The sequence below is a fragment of the Marmota monax genome, unplaced genomic scaffold (assembly GCF_021218885.2).
Source record: "Marmota monax isolate L192 unplaced genomic scaffold, Marmota_monax_Labrador192_F-V1.1 WCK01_AAM20220418_F8-fsc00003, whole genome shotgun sequence".
Classification (NCBI taxonomy): Eukaryota; Metazoa; Chordata; class Mammalia; order Rodentia; family Sciuridae; genus Marmota; species Marmota monax.
This window is the reverse complement of record NW_026694084.1, coordinates 5,152,507-5,162,514: the sequence shown is the minus strand read 5'-3', so window position 1 is coordinate 5,162,514 and position 10,008 is coordinate 5,152,507. Positions and strand designations below refer to the sequence as shown.

The following is a 10,008-nucleotide window of genomic DNA, read 5'->3' as shown; positions in this document are numbered from 1 at the left end:
GTCGCACAGCCCAGTTAGAGAAGCAATGTCAGTCCAGTCCCCTCATGTGCTCAAATGTTCTCAGCTCACACTCATAGCCCATGACTGGCTCCTGACATGAACATGAAGGAGCAAAGAACCCTGGGGATCCTGAATTTATCCTGGAGGTAAATATATGACTTCAGCCATGAATACCATCACTCCATTTCTTTCCGTAAGTTCCAAGAACATGCCTCAAAGACAGGACAAAATAAAGAATTGAAGAATGGAAGAAGAGAAAAGGAAAGTTACATCCACAGCGGGGAGAAGCTGGCTGGGCTGGGCAGAAGCGAAGAGAAATAAGATGAGTGTGGTACCCAGGATGGAGGAGGGTAGGAGAGAGTTGTTATGTCCAAACTGTTGGATTTGTTTAGGAGGAGATTTTGGGAAACGATGGATGAAACCATAGAGAACAAGAATAAATGAGACATGGGGAAGAGGAGACAGGCTGGGTAGGCAACTCCTTAAGACTTTTGCTGCAAAAGAAAACAGAGGATGCTAGAATAAGAGGGGCACCTGTGTGTGTGTTATGCTTCAGAATGCTTCCATGTTGCTGGAAGTGGCAGGGGTTGGCCCCTGATACCTGAGACACAGCAAGAGCAAGGACCAGTATAAGAGAGGATCAAATCTAGATAGTGCACAAGAAGCAAACTAAACAGAGGAAAAATTAGTTTAAACTTTCTAATTCTCTTTTCTACTCACCCCCTCACCCAACAAATGACAATTAAAAAAGTTGATTTGGGGGCAGATTTATTTAGGATATGGTGGTTCTTTCTTCTTTCAGTTTGTAATCTTTTCTCCCAGTAGGATGAATTCTTCATTCTAAGTCTGACTCATGCCTGGATAGAGGATCTTGAAAAATAACTCCAGCTGGGTGTGGAACGATATCTTCTACACCACATGAAGGTCTCGTGGTACTTGGTGAGGAAGATGGAGGACCATCTAAACAGGAAACAAATAGGATTTCCTTGGTTTAATGCCAGCCCAACACTCATGGCAAAAGGCAAGGAGAAGTGAGAGAGCTCCTATTTAGATGTGCTGTGGAACCCTTTGAATTTCTGCCATATTCCCAGGGTTCCTGGTTGGGTAAATGTGCCAGTTACTAAGAACATTAGCTTGCTAGCTTGTTTGACAGACCAATTTCTCCTGTGCACCCCTCCTTCTTTCATCCTTTCTTTCTTCCCTTCTCTCTTTGAAACATGTTCCTGGCACTCTGGAGAAGGATGGAGTGACAGTGCTGACGGCTGAAGTCATCTATTTATCCCCAGAGTAAGCACAGAGTAGGCGGGAGATTACGCAAATTAACATAGATTGTGCATCCAAAAATACTCTGGCCTTAATAGAAGAGCAGGGCAGCTGTCCCAAGCCCTGACCTTCCCTTGGATTGCCCTGACTGTACTGTCCCCTGCTCAACAGGAAGGGTGCTAACTTCTACCAAAGACAAGACATTGAGTCAGACCTGCATGATTTTATTTAATCCTCCCCTAATTCAGAAAGGTAAGTATTCTTACACTCATGTTACTCTTGAAAGAACTGTAGTTGAGATGTATTAAATAACTTGATTGAGACTGGATTATATTTATTTATTTTTACATCCCTTATCTCTTCCACAAAGGATGTTAGATGGTGCTGAAAGATTGAGATGGCGGGGCGTTGAGGGGAAGGGTGGCCTTTGTTGACGTAAGCAGTTCTCCATTCAGGATCCAAACCTATCAGCGGATCAGTGAGTTAGATTACAGGAGCCCCTCTCTTTTTTAATGTTCTCCCTTTCCTACTCCTACCATGACAGTTTTGTGTCAAAGATAGTTATTTCACTTCAAGCAAAGGGGTGATTTATGCCAAGGTTTTCTGTTCATGCTTGTGGCTTCTGATTTCTTCCTCCAGTGCTGTCCTTATAACTTCCTCCAATGTAGGTGACTCTTGGCCCTTTCCCTCTTATTAAGCCCTACTCCAGAGGGAGAAACAAATAAACTCATTCTCAGAAAGGTGCCAATTGTGCATCAGTTCTAGTCCTAATGCCTTTTCCAGAGGCATTTTCTTTGTTAAAAGGAGGAAGAAAAGACATTAAACAGAAAAAAAAAAATCCTTTCAGGGAACAGCTGTTGTAATCAGTGGGCAGTTGGGCAATTGAGGTGCATTTCCACCATTTTCACCTGGGGAAGTTTTCTGTGGCTCTGCAGAGCACTTGACACCCTTCAGTTTGCCAAGGTAACCACAGTGAGGAAGAGGCCAGCTTGGGAGTGACAGGACTCACCCTCCAAGGCTTCTACCTTTCCTCCTCCTTTGGTTTACATTCTCATATTTCAGGTTTAATATGTCCTTGAATTTGGGTGAAGGAGAGAAATTTGGTTTACATGTATGTCATTGATAACTCAGAAGAAAGGAATAGGGTCCTCTAAATTAATTTAAGGAGACTGAAACATTTTTTTGAAGGTCAGGTAAAATTAAATGGCCTGTACATTTTCTAGTTTCTGGCATTTTTAAAAAGGAACTGAACACCCCTATATAAGAAAGATTGGGTAAAGATGGTCAGAGTTTATATTTAAAAATTTATAGTTTTTAATGTGTTTTGAAAAATATTAGTAATACAAGCTCATTGATGCAAATCATGGACTACAGAGGCACTCTCTTCTTCTAGAGATATTAGTTTGGCATGTAGCCTTTCATAGTTTTCTCTGTGTTCTTACAAACAGACCTATTAAATGTGGATTTATATAAATATATTGTATATGTATGTGCATATACATATATATACATATATGTATGTATACACACATATACATAAAGCATACAGTAGGATTTATTTTCCAATTCCTAGAAATAAAAAAATATGCTTTCAAACTGAATTAATTACCTACAACTTGCTTCCTTTCACTGACAATAAGTCCTGGACTTCTCTCCAGGGAATACAAATAAACCTAATTCTGCTTTTCAATACCATATTCAATAGCATGTCGATGTCACAATATATCTGAGCATTCCCCTGTGGGGTACATTATGTCATTTCCAGTGCTGTGCCTCCATGAGGTTATAAGTTCTGAAGTGTGAAGAACATCCTCAAATTGATCAGGATCAGAAAATCCAGTGGTGAATGGGCAAAATTTATAAACAGATAATTCACAGAGTAGGGAAGGAAAATGTCCAAACATTGCCACAGTGTGGCTGGGCACAAATCACAAGCCACTGAAGCAGGAACAAACTTTATTTCTGAACTCCACCAGCACACTCCACACATGCTCCCTGGGAATTCTCCCCTATGAACCATGCATGCGGGGTTCTCTTGGGACACACTACACCAACAGGAAATCCCTCCTCCGGAAATCTCTCCTACCACACTTCCCCAACCAATGGGAACTCTCCAGGAGAAAGTAGCAGGCCTAGGTGGACAGCAGGGGTCTAATCTCCAATTGAATGCAAATCTTAACATAATCATTATCATCTCAATGGCTTGCTGGGGTCACCTTTCAACCAAAAATGCCATGCGTCATTCCTACTTGGCTGTGGCTCTCAGTGAAAGATGATATATCAAGAACTATGTAATGTTTTGAACAACCAACAATAAAAAAAAAAAAAAAAAAAGCAAAAGATAAATAAAGAGATGATCAACTCTCTGGGGTCACCAATATGCAAATGGAAATAATTTGCTGCATTCTTTTTATTCCTTAGGTTGATAAACACTGAAAAGGCTTGTCAACATGTATTGTAAAGAACAAGGTCTAGTAGGTGGGAGCATATGTTGTAACTCAGTAGTGTGTTTCAAAATCAGGGCTGCTTAGCCTCTTGATGCTGCAGCTCCCATGTGGAATCATAGCACATGTGATAATAACACCAGAGATGGGCGCTTTTCAAGGAATACAATTTCAAAGATGTTTACTGTCAGTTTGACCTTCAGATCCAGCAATTTTATTTCACTCTGACGGCTTGCAAGAGAGAAATCTGATTTTGACAGAAGTCTTAGCACAGTGCCAGGTTCACAGCTCAGTGAATGCTTACTGTCACTGTCATTGGCAAACTGAATCGAGAAGTAAAAACAACACAATAACAACAAAACAAAACAAAACAGGGAAAATCAGAACCGAAGACTAAGTGACCATGAAAAGGCACCCGTGAATGTTTGTGGAGTATCTGTGAGCATGAATTCCATGCAGATGTTCTACTCTCCCCAGAAACATAAGCCCCAGGAAGGTGGGGAAGTCACGTGTGTGCTCTTGCTACCAGGCGGCGTGCTGCGGTCATGTAGTGAATGTCAAACAAGAAAACTCCCCCAAAGGATGGCTCTAATTATTTTCTCCAGTTGTGTGTATCTGCATTGAACTTTGATTTGTCCATAAAAATAATGCAAGCTTTTAATCTTTTCCTTACGTTTTTTAAAACTACTTACATCTACTCTACTCACATTACAATTTCAGAGCACTAGTATTCCAATATCTTTCTTGGAGGTTCTGGACAAATCATATAGGCATTATGTGTCATCCAGCAATTATGGACTTTGTACCCACTATGTCCTGAGAACTACTGCAAGTGCTGAAATGATACCTATGACAGGTCTCGGCTCTGGAGCACTGTTTGAGGTGTGGGGCTGCAGGGTGAGATGGTGTGCCGAGGAGAAGGTTGAAATTTTAATAAATGTAGTGCAATAAGTTCTTAAAACAAAGGAATGTATCCCCTTAAGAGGAGATGACATTTGAGTCTTGAAGGGTGAGTGGACTTCTTTCAGAGGGGATAGGAGGCAGGAAAGGACACAGAGAAGAGCAGAGATTGGTGGAGTGCACAATGGGAAAGAAGACCAGATGTTCCTTCACACCTGGATCATAAAAGGCTCTACTGAAGAAGACAGGGTCCAAGAAGAGAAAACCAATGAGGCTATAAGTAGGAGAAAGGTACCAAGTTACACTTTCATAAAACAGATTCTAGAATTGAGGCTGGGTAGAGGGCTGGTTGTAGGGAAGACACCAAGGATCCTATATAATGACATTGAAGGGACACCATGATGTTTTCGTTAAGATCACAGCCCGAGCCAGGGTCTTGGGCTCAAGTCCCAACTTCATCATTTATTAGCTATGTGATCTTGAGAAGGTTACTTATTTCCCCATCTATAAATCAGAGATAATAAAAGTCCACCTCATGGAGTTTCTAGGAGAATTAAAAGTTAATATTTATAAAGTGCTTAAGACAATGCCTCATGCATAGTAAGTGTATTGCAACTAATTGCTAATTAAAATAATAATTCTGAGTAACAGATACTGAAAGTCAAGACTAAGTAATTGGCAGTAGCAACAGAAAGGAAGGGCTGGCTAGAATTGAGATGTTTATTTTCCAGGCAAAATTTAAGAGGTTTTGATGACCAGTCAGTTGGATGTGAAATGAAGATGTGAACAAGCTAGACTCTGAAGTAATACGGCCCCAGTCTCCATGAGAGGATATTCAATATCACTCAAAAACTCACTTTCCTGCCAGGCACAGTGGTGCATGCCTGTAATCCCAGTGGCTTGGTAGGCTGAGATAGGAGGATTGCAAGTTCAAAGCCAGACACAGCAAAAGCAAGGTGCTAAGCAACTCAGTGAGACCATGTCTCTAAATAAAATACAAAATAGGGCTGGGGATGTAGCTCAGTGGTCGAGTGCCCCTCAGTTCAATCCCCGGTACCCTCCCCTGCTAAAAAAGACCTCACTTTCCCTCTCTATGAAATAAAGCTGCTAATGAATGAATGTATAATCTCATATGGCTGTTCTAGTGCTTAAACCAGAAAATGTATATAAAATACATAGCACAGTGCCTGACAGTAAGTTCTCAATAAATGTTACTTCTATTATGATGACTCAAAGTTTATAGGGAGGATGAGAGAGAATGGTTTATGGTACTATTCACCAAGAGGACCTCATGGTGTTAAGGATAGAAGAAAGACAGCAAGTTGCATTTTGAACTGAATTTGAGATACTTGCAGGACATTAAGTGTGATATCTTGTTGGGAAATGGCTCTGGAATTCCAGTGAGAGGCTTTGAGATTGCCATATATAGGTTATAGAATCAGATATGATCACCTACAGAGTGTTTCCTAGGTAGTGGGAGAGAATATTGAGGCAGCACTCTGCAGCCTCCCAACTCCAACACTCATGGGTCAGCCTGCAGGAGGAGGAACTGGAAAGGAGAAGCAAGAAAACTGTCTTGTCTTATGTGAAAATTGGAATTTATCCACAAGGATGATCTCATATTTGAAGTGTTACAACACATTCATACTCATTATCTACATTCATGCAATCCTGTAAAGGGTTCTTCAGCAATTTACACTGAAGCTCTGGTTTCACATGGCAGAGCTAAGACTTGAAACCAGGTCTTTCTCTTACAAATCCAGTTTTCTCCCTCCTGTATTTGGCTTTTGGAAAAAAACAAACAAAATAAAACAAAAACTAAGTGAAATGCAGACTTGAGGTAACCTCTTTCTGTAATTTTTGGGACTATAGAACCCATTGAGATTCTTGGAGCAAATACACATTAGTATCCTTTCAATTGCACCCAGGCTGGAAATCTTTTTTGGTCATCTTTGCCTTGGCCCAGGGGACCAGGAAGATTAACCTTGAGGGGTCAGAGTTGAAGAATAGGCTCCCTTTCTCAGGGCAGGTGAGTAGAGAAGGGTGCAACACAGAGGTTCTTGCAGGTGTCCTGTAAGTAGTTGGGATTTTTCTGCCCTCATCTTGCCCTAGGTGAGGGACAACAGTTGATATCTTTAGAATTTCTGCCTGTTCTCTTTCACCGGATGAGAGAGCCTAAGCCTAAATTGGGCTTCTCTGAATTTACATTCTGGTTTTGCTACTTGCCAGCAAAGTGACTTTGGGCTTGTCACTGAACTCTTAGAAGATTTAGTTTCCTTTTTCAGAAAATGAGGCTAGTAATATCTTCCTAAAGGATGTGTTGTTTTTGGCAAATATTGATGCTCAGGAAAAATTTGATTGAGTCTTAATTCAGATTAAAACCCCTCTGTGGCTCTCCATTGTTCTGGAACAAAGGTTACTTTACCTCAACTGGGCTGAAGCTCCTGGAGAGGCTCAGCCTCTACCTTTCAGCCTCTTTCTACATCATGGATTGCCAGTCCTTAGCCTTTTTCCTGTTCCTGCTACTTACCATGCACCCTGTAACCACAGGCCTTTGCATCTCATCTATTGACTCCTCTCTCTATCCTCCTCTCCTCCTTGGCAGTTTAACTTCTACTCACTTTTTTTTCTTTGGTACCAGGAATTGAACCCAGGGGTGCTTAACAACTGTCACAGCTCCAGCCCCCCCCCCCCCTTTTTTTGTATTTTACATAGAGATAGGGTCTCATTGAGTTGCTTAGGGCCTTGGTAAGTTGCTGAGGCTGACTGTGAACTTGTGATCCTCCTGCCTCAGTCTCCTGAGCTGCTGGGATTACAGGTGTGCACCACCATGCCTGGCTCTACTCACCTTTAAGAATTCAGTTTATATGTTCCTACTCCAGAGAAGTCTTCTCTGATTTGTAGATGAATTTACCCCATCCTTTTTTCTCTGTGCTTAGAATAGGTGTGATTTTTTTTTCTTATTGAATTGTACAGTTTTTTGATTTATGGTTGGGAAAAATAGAACTATGTTTTTGTTAACTTTGAAATTTAAGGCAGGTAGCTTGTCACAGAGTAAATTCTCCATACTTGTTCATTAACCAAATGGATGAGATAATGTATGCAAAATTCTTGACCATCAGAAACGCTTGATTAATTTCAGTTGATTTCATAGACCCAAGAATTGTGCCAGACACCTCTCATGTCTGTAAAGCTCTGGGGCCCTCTGGAAGACAATATTCCTTTATGAAATTAATGTTGTCTTTGAACTTGTGCAAAAACAGTTTGAATACCAGGTTAGCTTACTACCTGAACAAGTTTTGTCGTCACTCTCATTTCCCATTGCTTCATCTGCAGAATGGGGCAATAAATCTGTCCCAAGGCTATTCTGGTTTTTATAAATATTTTTGGAGTGCCTTCTACATGCCAGGCCTTTTAGAATTTAGAAGATTAAGTTTCCTTTTTAAGGAAATGGATCTAGTAATATCTTCCTAAAGGATTTGTTGTTTTTGGCAAATATTGATGTTCAGAACAATTGGATTGGGTCTTAATTCAGATCAAAACCCTTCTGTGGCTCCCCATTGCTCAGGGACAAAGGCTACTTTGTCCTCTGGAAATAGAACTGGGAACTTTATCAATAAAAGTAGTTGCTCATATTGTAGTGGGGAAGACAGGAAATAAATAAGGCAAACAAATATCTCCTATGGTATGAAGGAGGAAATGCAGCAGCAAGGGGAAGAGAGGTGTGCAATTTGAGAAAGCTGTATCTAAATGACGAAGTGAAGAGTGTAAGAGCATTTTAGGCAGAGGGGAGATAAGAACAAAGTACACTCCTGAGCAGGAGTGTACTTGGCATAGTTAAGTAATAGAGTAGCCTGTTTCCTTGGCTGGAGAGAAGGGTTATAATCAGAGAGGTCTGAGAGGTGACAGAGGCCAGGTCACATAGGGTTTTATGGGTTACTATAAGTGCTTTGATTAAGTACTTTAGTTATGGACCACTATAGGTACTTTAAATTGGGAGGGTTTTGGATCAGGAAGGGCTATGCATTTCAATATGTGAATAGGCTCACTCTGGCTGCTGTGTTCAGAGTAGGATGGACAGGGCCAAAGGAAGAAATGGGGAGAAGAGCCAGAAGAGAGATGCTGGTGGCTTGAATCAGGGTGGCAGCAACAGAAGTGGTAAGGGGTGGTTAGGTTCTCTCTGTATTTTTAAGGTAAAGCTGATTTGCTAACAACTTGGTTGTGAGGTATTAGAAAAAAAGATTCAAAGGAGAAGGAACAACAGGAAGAAGGGAAGGAGCTAGCATTTACTGAGTTGGGGAAAGTTTGGGGAGAACTTGTCACATGGAGTGGAAATCAGAACTTCATGTTTGGACTCTTAAATTTAAGATGCCAAGGAAAGATATCCAATGGCTGTTAGATATGAGTGTGGAGTTTAGGGGAGAGGTCTGACATGGAGATATGAATTTGGGAATTGTTTGCAAAAAGATGGTATTTAAAGCCATGAGAACAGACAAGAACAATATCCAGTGTAATGTTGATAAATTCAATTTAAAAACAGAGATTAGATCCAAGAATTGAAATGTAGAGTTAAGAGTGGTAGGGAATGCAAGCAGAGGAGGCAGGAAGAAGATGGGGTGAGTACAATATCCAGGAAGCCAAACGAGGAAAGTGTTCAGAGAGGAGGGAGGGACTGACTAGGGTCGAGTGCTATTGGAAAGTCAAGGAGGACGAGACGTGAGAATGCATCATTGGGTTTAGTAGTGCAGAGGCTTGTGGTTTTCTTATTATATGCATTTATGTGGGCAATGGAGGAAATATATGTAAGCCATAATAACTTTCTAGGAAGGCTGCCTTTCACTGAAGGGGAGTCCCTTTGGGTCAGCTGATTCTGGGTGACTATGTTCAAAAGTATACCTGGAGCCGGAGGCAGTAGCATCTGAGGTCAGCTGGACCCTTTCCATGATGGAGTGAAAAGAATTTGGTTTGGGCAGTTTGTGTAGCCTAAACAGAAAGAAATGAGGAAGAGGATGAAAAGAAAAGGAGTACAAGAGGTTATTGAAATGATCTGGGGGTTGTAAGAAAAATGCCTAATGGTTAGGGCCAAAGAGACTTGAAGGACAGGGTATATTAGGTACTGTAAATACCTGAGATAATCAACTTACAAAGAGAAAAGATTTATTTTGACTCATTGTTTTAGAGGTTGCAATATATGATCAGTTGGCCCCTTTGCTTTTGGTCCCGATGAGGCAGTATATCGTTGTGAGAACACATGGTAGCACAAAACAACTCACCCATCATGAGCCAGAGAGCAAAGAGAGTAAGTTGGGGCCTGGGGCCCCACTATCCCCTTCAAGGTATGCCCCAAGTTCTCCCACTGGACCCTGCCTCTTAAAGGTCTTACTGCTTCACAATATTGCCA

At 41.2% G+C, this 10,008-nt stretch overlaps 1 long non-coding RNA gene across 1 annotated transcript in view; it reads left to right on the top strand.

Annotated features, from left to right (window-relative positions):
* The first annotated feature begins 1,396 nt into the window (after positions 1-1,396).
* Positions 1,397-10,008, top strand: part of LOC124106804 (uncharacterized) — a 60,410-nt gene continuing 51,798 nt past the window's right edge. Inside the window, exon 1 of the long non-coding RNA XR_006856170.2 lies at positions 1,397-1,515. This is a non-coding gene — a long non-coding RNA (uncharacterized LOC124106804). The remainder of the gene's footprint in view (positions 1,516-10,008) is intronic.